The 7,953-nt window shown below is 44.9% G+C and overlaps 1 pseudogene; it reads right to left on the bottom strand.

Moving 5' to 3' along the window:
• Window positions 1-1,130: 1,130 nt before the first annotated feature.
• LOC135964899 (small ribosomal subunit protein uS8-like) lies at window positions 1,131-5,421 on the bottom strand (annotated as a pseudogene).
• Between the last annotated feature and the right edge of the window lie 2,532 nt (window positions 5,422-7,953).

The raw sequence follows: 7,953 nt of genomic DNA, 5'->3' as shown, positions 1-7,953 counted from the left end.
GTTTTACATATGATATTGTTAATGATGAGCTAATCACTATGTGTACAGAGTGCCTTGAGAGAACTAGCTAATGACACTACTAGGCCACCACATTTTAAAATAGTTCATCTTTATATCTCTTTATTTATTTGTGTATTATTATATTTTGGAAACAGAGTCTCACCCTGTTGCCCAGGCTGGAGTGCAGTGACGTGATCTCGGCTCACTGCAACCTCCACCTCCTGGGTTCAAGTGATTCTCCTGCCTCAGCCTCCCGAGTAACTGGGATTACAGGCGTGTACCACCATGCCCGACCTATGTTTTTATTTTATTTTTTAATGAAAGTATAATTTACTACCAGTCAAACACACAAATTCTGTCAGCTTAATAAGTGTGTTGTTGTTGAGACAGGATCTTGCTCTGTCACCCAGACTGGAGTGCAGTGTTGCGATCTTGGCTCACTGCAGCCTCCACCCTGTAGGCTCAAGTGACCCTCCCACCTCAGTCTCCCAAGTAGCTGGGACTACAGCCATGTGCCAGCCTGCCCATTTTGTTTGTGTTTTTTTTTTTGTTTTTTTGGTTTTTTTTTGAGACGGAGTCTCACTCTGTTGTCCAGGCTGGAGTGCAATGGCACGATCTCAGCTCCTGCAACCTCTGCCTCCCGGGTTCAAGCGATTCTCCTGACTCAGCCTCCAGAATAGCTGGGATTACAGGCGCACGCCACCAGGCCTGGCTAATTTTTGTATTTTTAGTAGAGACGGGGTTTCACCATGTTGGTCAGGCTGGTCTCGAACTCCTGACCTTGTGATCCCCTGGTCTCAGCCTCCCAAACTGCTGGGATGACAGGTGTGAGCCACCACGCCTGGCTTTGTTTGTGTGTTTTTGAGGTGGAGTCTCATTCTGTTGCCTGGGCTGGAGTACAGTGGCGGCTCACTGCAACCTCCAGCTCCCGGATTCAAGCAATTCTCCTGCCTCACCCTCCCGAGTAGCTGGGATTACAGGTGCCTGCCACTATGCCCAGTAATTTTTTGTATTTTTGGTAGCGATGGGGTTTTACCATGTTGGCTAGACTGGTCTCAAACTCCTGACCTCGTGATTCGCCTGCCTTGACCTCCCAAAGTGCTGGGATTACAGGCCTCAGCCACTGCACCCGGCCTATTTTTAATTTTTTTTTAGTAGAGACAGAGTCTTGCCATGTTGTCCAGGCTAGTCTTGGACTCCTGAGCTCTAGCAATCCACCTGCCTCAGCCTCCCAAAGTGCTTGGATTACAGATGTGAGCCACCATGCCTGGTTGTTTAAGAAGTTTTAACACATGTATACACCTATGTAACCATTGCCCAGTTCAAGATATAGAGCATTTCCATCACCCCCAAAATCCCTTCATGCTCTTTTCCAGTCAATACTTCCCATTTCCTGTCCTGAGAGTATCACTATTCTGACTTCTATCACCAGAGCTTTTCTGTTCTTGAACCTCATGTAAATATAATCATACATATGTACTCTCTTGTGCTTGGTTTTAATATTTTTATGTTGCTTCATATATCAAAAGGTTATTCCTATGTAATTTTTTTATGAGGCATTTTATTTGTAAATATGTATAATATCTCTAGAAAAAAAATCCCAGGATTTTCCTTGCTGTGTGTTTTTGTCTTGCTTCTTCACGGTTTATGATGCCAGCTGAAACTGTCAGTACAATGAAACCAAACTGGCCGATGGAAGCAGATTATTCTGCCATTTCTCTAGATCTTTGAGTTGCACATCAAATCTGGGGCTGATCATGCCATACTTGTTTAGACTGCCTGTGAGGTTCACAACGATTTTCCCAGCTCTGTGATCATCAATGATTTCAAATTCGCCCATAAAATCATGCTTCATCATCACAGTGAGAAACCAGACGATGACTTTGGAGCATGGCCTAAGAACCTGGTGTTTGTCTCTCTTTTGGGCATTGTTGATGCTCTTGAGAGCATCAGCCAGGACATTCACATGTACCACTGTGGTGGCGTGGAAAGATGGCAAAAACAGCCCTATGTGATTTTGTAGGTAGAAAATCCTAGAATACCCATAAAAACCTATTAGAACTAATGAACAAGTTCAGCAAGGTTGTAGGATACAAGATTAATACACAAAAATCAATTGTAGCCAGGCAATTGAATAAGAGGAAAGAGAACTCACATTTCCTGATTTCAAAACTTATAAAGCAGGCTGGGCGTGGTGGCTCACACTTGTAATCCTAGCACTTTGGGAGGCCGAGGCAGGTGATCACCTGAGGTCAGGAGTTCGTGACCAGCCTTGTCAACATGGTGAAATCCCATCTCTACTAAAAATACAAAAAATTAGCCAGGCGTGGTGGTGGGTGCCTGTAATCCCAGTTACTTGGGGGACTGAGGCAGGAGAATCACTTGAACCTGGGAGGCAGAGGTTGCAGTGAGCTGAGATCACACCACTGCACTCCAGCCTGGGCAACGAGAGCAAAACTCCATCTCAAAACAAAACAAAACAACAACAACAACAAAAGACTTATAAAGCTACAGTAATCAAGACAGTGTGATACTAGCATTAGGATAATTATATAGCTGCATGGACTGATATTGAGAGTTCAGAAATAAACCCTTACATTTATGGTATAATAATTTTTGACAAAGATGTGAAAACAATTCAATGGGGAAAGAAAAGCCTTTTCAACAGATGGTGTTAAGACTCTGTCTCTACAAAAAGTAATTTTAAAATTTGCTGAGAGTGGTGGCATGCATCTGTGGTCCCAGATACTTGGGAGGCTGAGGTGGGAGGATCACTTGGGCCCTGGAAGGTCAAGGCTGCAGTGAGCTGTAACTGATCCACTCCAGCCTGGGCAAAATGATGGGACCCTGTCTCAAAAAAAACAAAAAACAAAAAAAAAAAAACGGTTTGTAGGTTTGATTTGTTTGCTTTGTTTGTTTGTTCTGAGATACTTTTACAGGTAGAATTCTTAGGGTTTGGTAACAGGTTAGATGTGGAGCCCATGGGAGTGGAAGGAGGTCAAGGATGATGACAGATTTTCAGCAGAGGTGATGAGGGGATAGTTCTACCTGAAACACTCTTTTCCTAGATGCTGGCATAGTGTCCCTCATCTTATTCTTGTTTCTGCTCAAATGCCACATCTTCAGAGGGCCTTCCCTGTCCATCCTGTCTAAAATGAAATCCCTACCCTTTATTTGTTCAACCTCTGTATCGGTTAGGATTAGATTTGGCTGGCAGTAACAGAAAACTCCAAAACAGCATTTGGATAAATACATTGGAATTTTGTTTTTCTCTCAAATTTTAGAAATATGGAGGTAACTGTGGGGGGGTGTGCTGATATGTGGCAGCTTGGTGACAAGGATGCTGGTTCTATTCTATTTTGTTGCTTTGTTTTGTATGGGCATCATTCCCAAATTTATCTCTTTTTTTTTATTATTAGAATAACACACATGTATTATCTATAATTTCTATGACCACCCAGCCGGTGCACTTTGCCCACTGCCTAGACAGAGCTGATTTATCAAGACAGAGAATTGCAATAGAGAAAGAGTAACTCATGCAGAGCTGGCTGTGTGGGAGACCAGAGTTTTATTATTACTCAAATCAGTTTCCCCAGGACTATTTCTCTATTGCAATTAAATCCATGCACCGTGGGTCAGCAGTGCCCGGCCTGTAGAGACAGTAGCAGAGTCAACCTCCAGTCCAAGAGAAGTAGGCCGCCACTTGGACTGGCCTCTGGATCTGTCACCAGAGGGAGGTTACTGAACCAGGATTACCCTTATGGCAGGTAGTCATAAGGACAAGCTCCCAAACTTGTAACCACCCAACAGGTTCAGCTTGCCCACTGCCTAGACAGAGCAGATTTATCAACAGGGGAATTGCAATAAAGAAGGAGTAATTCACTCAGCGTCACCTTTGCGGGAGACCGGGGTTTTACTATTACTCAAATCAGTCTCCTCGAGCATTTGGGGATGGGAGTTTTAAGGATAATTTGGTGGGTCGGAAGCAGCTAGCGAGTCAGGAGTGCTGATTGGTTGGGTCAGAGATGAAATCATAGGGAGTTGAAGCTGTCTTGCACTGAGTCAGTTTCTGGCTGGGGGCCACAAGATCAGATGATCCAGTTTATCAATCTGGGGGGTGCCAGCTGATCCATCAAGTGCAGGGTCTGCAAAATATCTCAAGCACTATCTTAGGCTTTACAATAGTGATGTACTCCCCAAGAGCAATTTGAGAGGGTCAGAATCTTGTAGCCTCCAGCTGCATGACTCCTAAACCATAATTTCTAATCTTTTGGCTAATTTGTTAGTCCTTCAAAGGCAGTCTGGTCTCCAGATAAGAAGAGGGTTTGTTTTGGAAAAGGGCTGTTATCATCTTTGTTTTATTTTTATTATTTATTTATTTATTTTCGGGACAGAGTCTTGCTGTATTGCCCAGAATGGAGAGCAGTGGCCCGATCTCGGCTCACTGCAACCTCTGCCTCTGGGATTCAAGCAATTCTCCTGCCTCGGCCTCCCAAGTAGCTGGGATTACAGGTGCCCGCCACCATGCCCAGCTAATTTTTGTATTTTTAGTAGAAACGAGGTTTCACCATGTTGGCCAAGCTGGTCTCGAACTCCTGACCTCAAGTGATCTGCCCGCCTTGGCCTCCCAAAGTGCTAGGATTACAGGTGTGAGTCACGGCACTCAGCCTCATCTTTGTTTTAAACTATAAACTAAGTTCCTCCCAAAGTTAGTTCAGCCTATGCCCAGGAATGAACAAGGACAGCTTGGAGGGTAAAAGCAAGATGGAGTCAGTTGGGTTAGATCTTTCACTGTCTCAGTAATATTTTGCAATGGGGGTTTCATGTTTGTGGGTCAGGAGCTGGGACAAGCTGAGCTAGGTGTCCTGCCTTGGGTCACGTTTTCCTGCTCATGTGGTTGTTTGCGGCGTTGGGTTCCTTGTAGCTGTAGGATTAACATCTTTCTTCTAAGAGGCCTGGAGGCTAGAAGTCCAAAGTCAAGGTGTTGGCAGGCTCATGCTCCCTCTGAATCTTAGAGAAGACCCTCTCTTGCTGGACGCGGTGGCTCACGCCTGTAATCCCAGCAGTTTGGGAGGCCAAGGCGGGCGGATCATGAGGTCAGGAGATCGAGACCATTCTGCTAACATGGTGAAACCCTGTCTCTACTAAAAAATAGAAAACATTAGCCGAGCGTGTGGCAGGCGCCTATAGTCCCAGCTACTCGGGAGGCTGAGGCAGGAGAATGGCGTGAACCTGGGAGGCAGAGCTTGCAGTGAGCCAAGATCGTGCCACTGCACTCCAGCCTGGGCAACAGAGCGAGACTCCATCTAAAAAAAAAAAACAAAAAAACAACAAAAAACACCCTCCCTTGCCTCTTCCAGCTTCCAGTGGCTCCAAGCGTTCCTTGGCTTGTGGCAGCATCACTCCCATCCCTGCCTGCATCTTCGTGTGGTCATCTTCTCTGTGTGTGTGTCCCTTCACATGGCGTCCTCCCTGTGTGTCCCAAGGTTATCTCATAATCCAAGATGATTGCGGGATCTCCAGCCATCCAGCCACTCTGCCTGTCCTCCAGTCAGCAAGAAGGAGGAATGGCAAAGAAGCAGGAAAGCCACAGAATAGCCCTGTCTCTTAAGGGAGGCTCCCAGAAGCTACTGAGACACTCTCACTTTCATCTCGACCAGAGCTTGGTCACATGCCTGCATCTGACTGTAGGGGAGGCTGGAAATGGAATCTTTATTCTGGGGGGCCCGAATCACCTAAAAATTGGAGCATGGGTTAGTTTATTAGGACAAAGGGGAAATGGATATTGTGGGATATAGCTGTGTCAGCTGCGCCTGCTTTTTCTCCTAGTGCCTGGCCTAATGTATATTTAATTAGCCATGTTTACCATCTGTCTCTCCCAATCAGAATGTGGGCTGTGTAAAACCAAAGAAGAAAACTGAGGGACAAGTTGAAAAAAAAGAAAAAGAAGCCTGGGTGCAGTGGCTCACGCCTGTAATCCCCACACTTTGGAAGGCTGAGGCGGGCGGATCACCTTAAGTCAGGAGTTTGAGACCAGCCTGGCCAACATGGTGAAACCTTGTCTCTATTAAAAATACAAAAAACTAGCCAGGTGTGGTGGCACACACTGTAATCCCAGCCCCTCGGGAGGTTGAGGGAGGAGAATCGTTTGAACCCGGGAGGCAGAGGTTGCAGTGAGCCGAGATGATGCCACTGCACTTCAGCCTAGATGACAGAGTGAGACTCTGTCTCAAAAAAAAAAAAAAAGAAAAGAAAAAGAAAAGAAAAAAGAAAAAGAAAATGACTGAGGCGAGTCTCAATCAATTTAGAGTTAGTTTTGCCAAGGATGATAATATGCCCAGAAAAAAAAGACATAAGCCGCAGTAGGATCTATGACCCACACATTTTCCGAAGAGGGTTTGATGACTTCAATATTTAAAGAGGAAAGGGTGAACAGTGCGGGAAAGAGGAAAGGGTAAAAAGGGAAGGGTAGATAAAAGAGGCAAGGGGTTGCATTCCTTTGAGACTTTGATTAGCTTAGTGTTCCCTGAACCCACAGTTTACATGTGAAATGAGGAGGGTGGAGGAACAGTCAGCTATGCATTCATACTCAGTGAATGTGCATTTTTACATAAGTAAAGTAAGCATAGAATAAAGGAAGCAGTCAAATATGCATTTGTCTCAGGTGAGGGAAGGGATGACTTCTAGTCCAGTCCTTGTCCTGTACCTGTAATGATAAGCTGTCAATGTACATTGTTTGGGTGAAATTCAACAGAATTCTTTTTTAGGGTAAAGGAATTTCCTTGTGAGCAAATTGTGAGGGAAGCTCCCTGGGAAGGTATGTGGCCTACCTTTGCAGCTGCCTATGTAGGGCCAAAATGGGAGGTGTTTTGGGTGACTCCGTTCCCAAGCTAAACCCTTCCCTTTGGCATAGGGAGTTTGTTGGATTTTTGTCTTGTTCACCACATTTCCAGTGACTAGGAAAGTGCAGAGCAGATTAGGTGTTTCACAAATATGTGTTGAGCGAATAAATGACAAGGAGGGGAACTGAGAAGAGTAAGTTTAAGGAGAACATGATTGCATTGGAAGATACTGAGTTTTAGGTGCCCGTGGGACATATAAGACTTGATTCTCATAGGCAGCTGGAAATATAATCACGAGCTTGGGAGGGAGATGTGGCTGAAGCCCTTGACAAGAGTGATTCTTTGGGAAGGGCACCGCGAGACAGACCTACAGAAAACAGCGAGAGAGGAGACATACTCAGCCTGCTCAGTGGAATCAACCCAAGCCAGAAGTCTCCACCTCTCCCCCTGGGGGAGGGCAACTTCTTCCATAACCCACTAATAGCCCCTCTGGCCTTGCAGATCTGCCTCTCTGTTTGGTTTGAGAATTCCCCTTATAGAGGGACTCTGCAGAGCCCAGGCCCACTTGCCATGCTTTAGGAATCTAACCACTTGCCATGCTTTAGGAATCTAACCAAGCCATGACTCAGTTTCCTTGGTGCAGGTTCTTGGACCCCTTCACTGGACCTGAGTGAAATAAGAGAAATAGGGACAATATGGTAAAATAAATATTGCATTTTGTCGGAATGACAAGGTGGGCTGGAGACACACTGCCTTGGCTTGGATTCCAGCTTTTCCATTCAGTTGCTGTATGACCTTGGGAAAGTCACTTCATCACCCCGTGATTGAGTTTCCTCATCTATAAAATGGGGATATTACTAGTATCCACCTCATTGGGTTGTTTTAAGGGTCAATCAGTCAACAAATAAGTAAATAATTTAGAACAATTGCGTATAGTAAGTTCTACCTAAGTGCTAGCTAATATTATAAAGCCAAATGTATTTAGCTTACAAAGCAACCATTATTTTTATTTCTCTGTTTTAAGATATCTTTTCTTTTAGGAAAGCGGTCCCCAATCTTTATGGCACTAGGCACTGGTTTCATGGAAGACCATTTTTCCACAGACCCATGT

Source organism: Macaca fascicularis, chromosome 9 (genome assembly GCF_037993035.2).
Source record: "Macaca fascicularis isolate 582-1 chromosome 9, T2T-MFA8v1.1".
NCBI classification, from domain to species: Eukaryota; Metazoa; Chordata; class Mammalia; order Primates; family Cercopithecidae; genus Macaca; species Macaca fascicularis.
The sequence above is the reverse complement of the archived record's forward strand: the minus strand, read 5'-3'. Positions and strand labels throughout refer to the sequence as shown.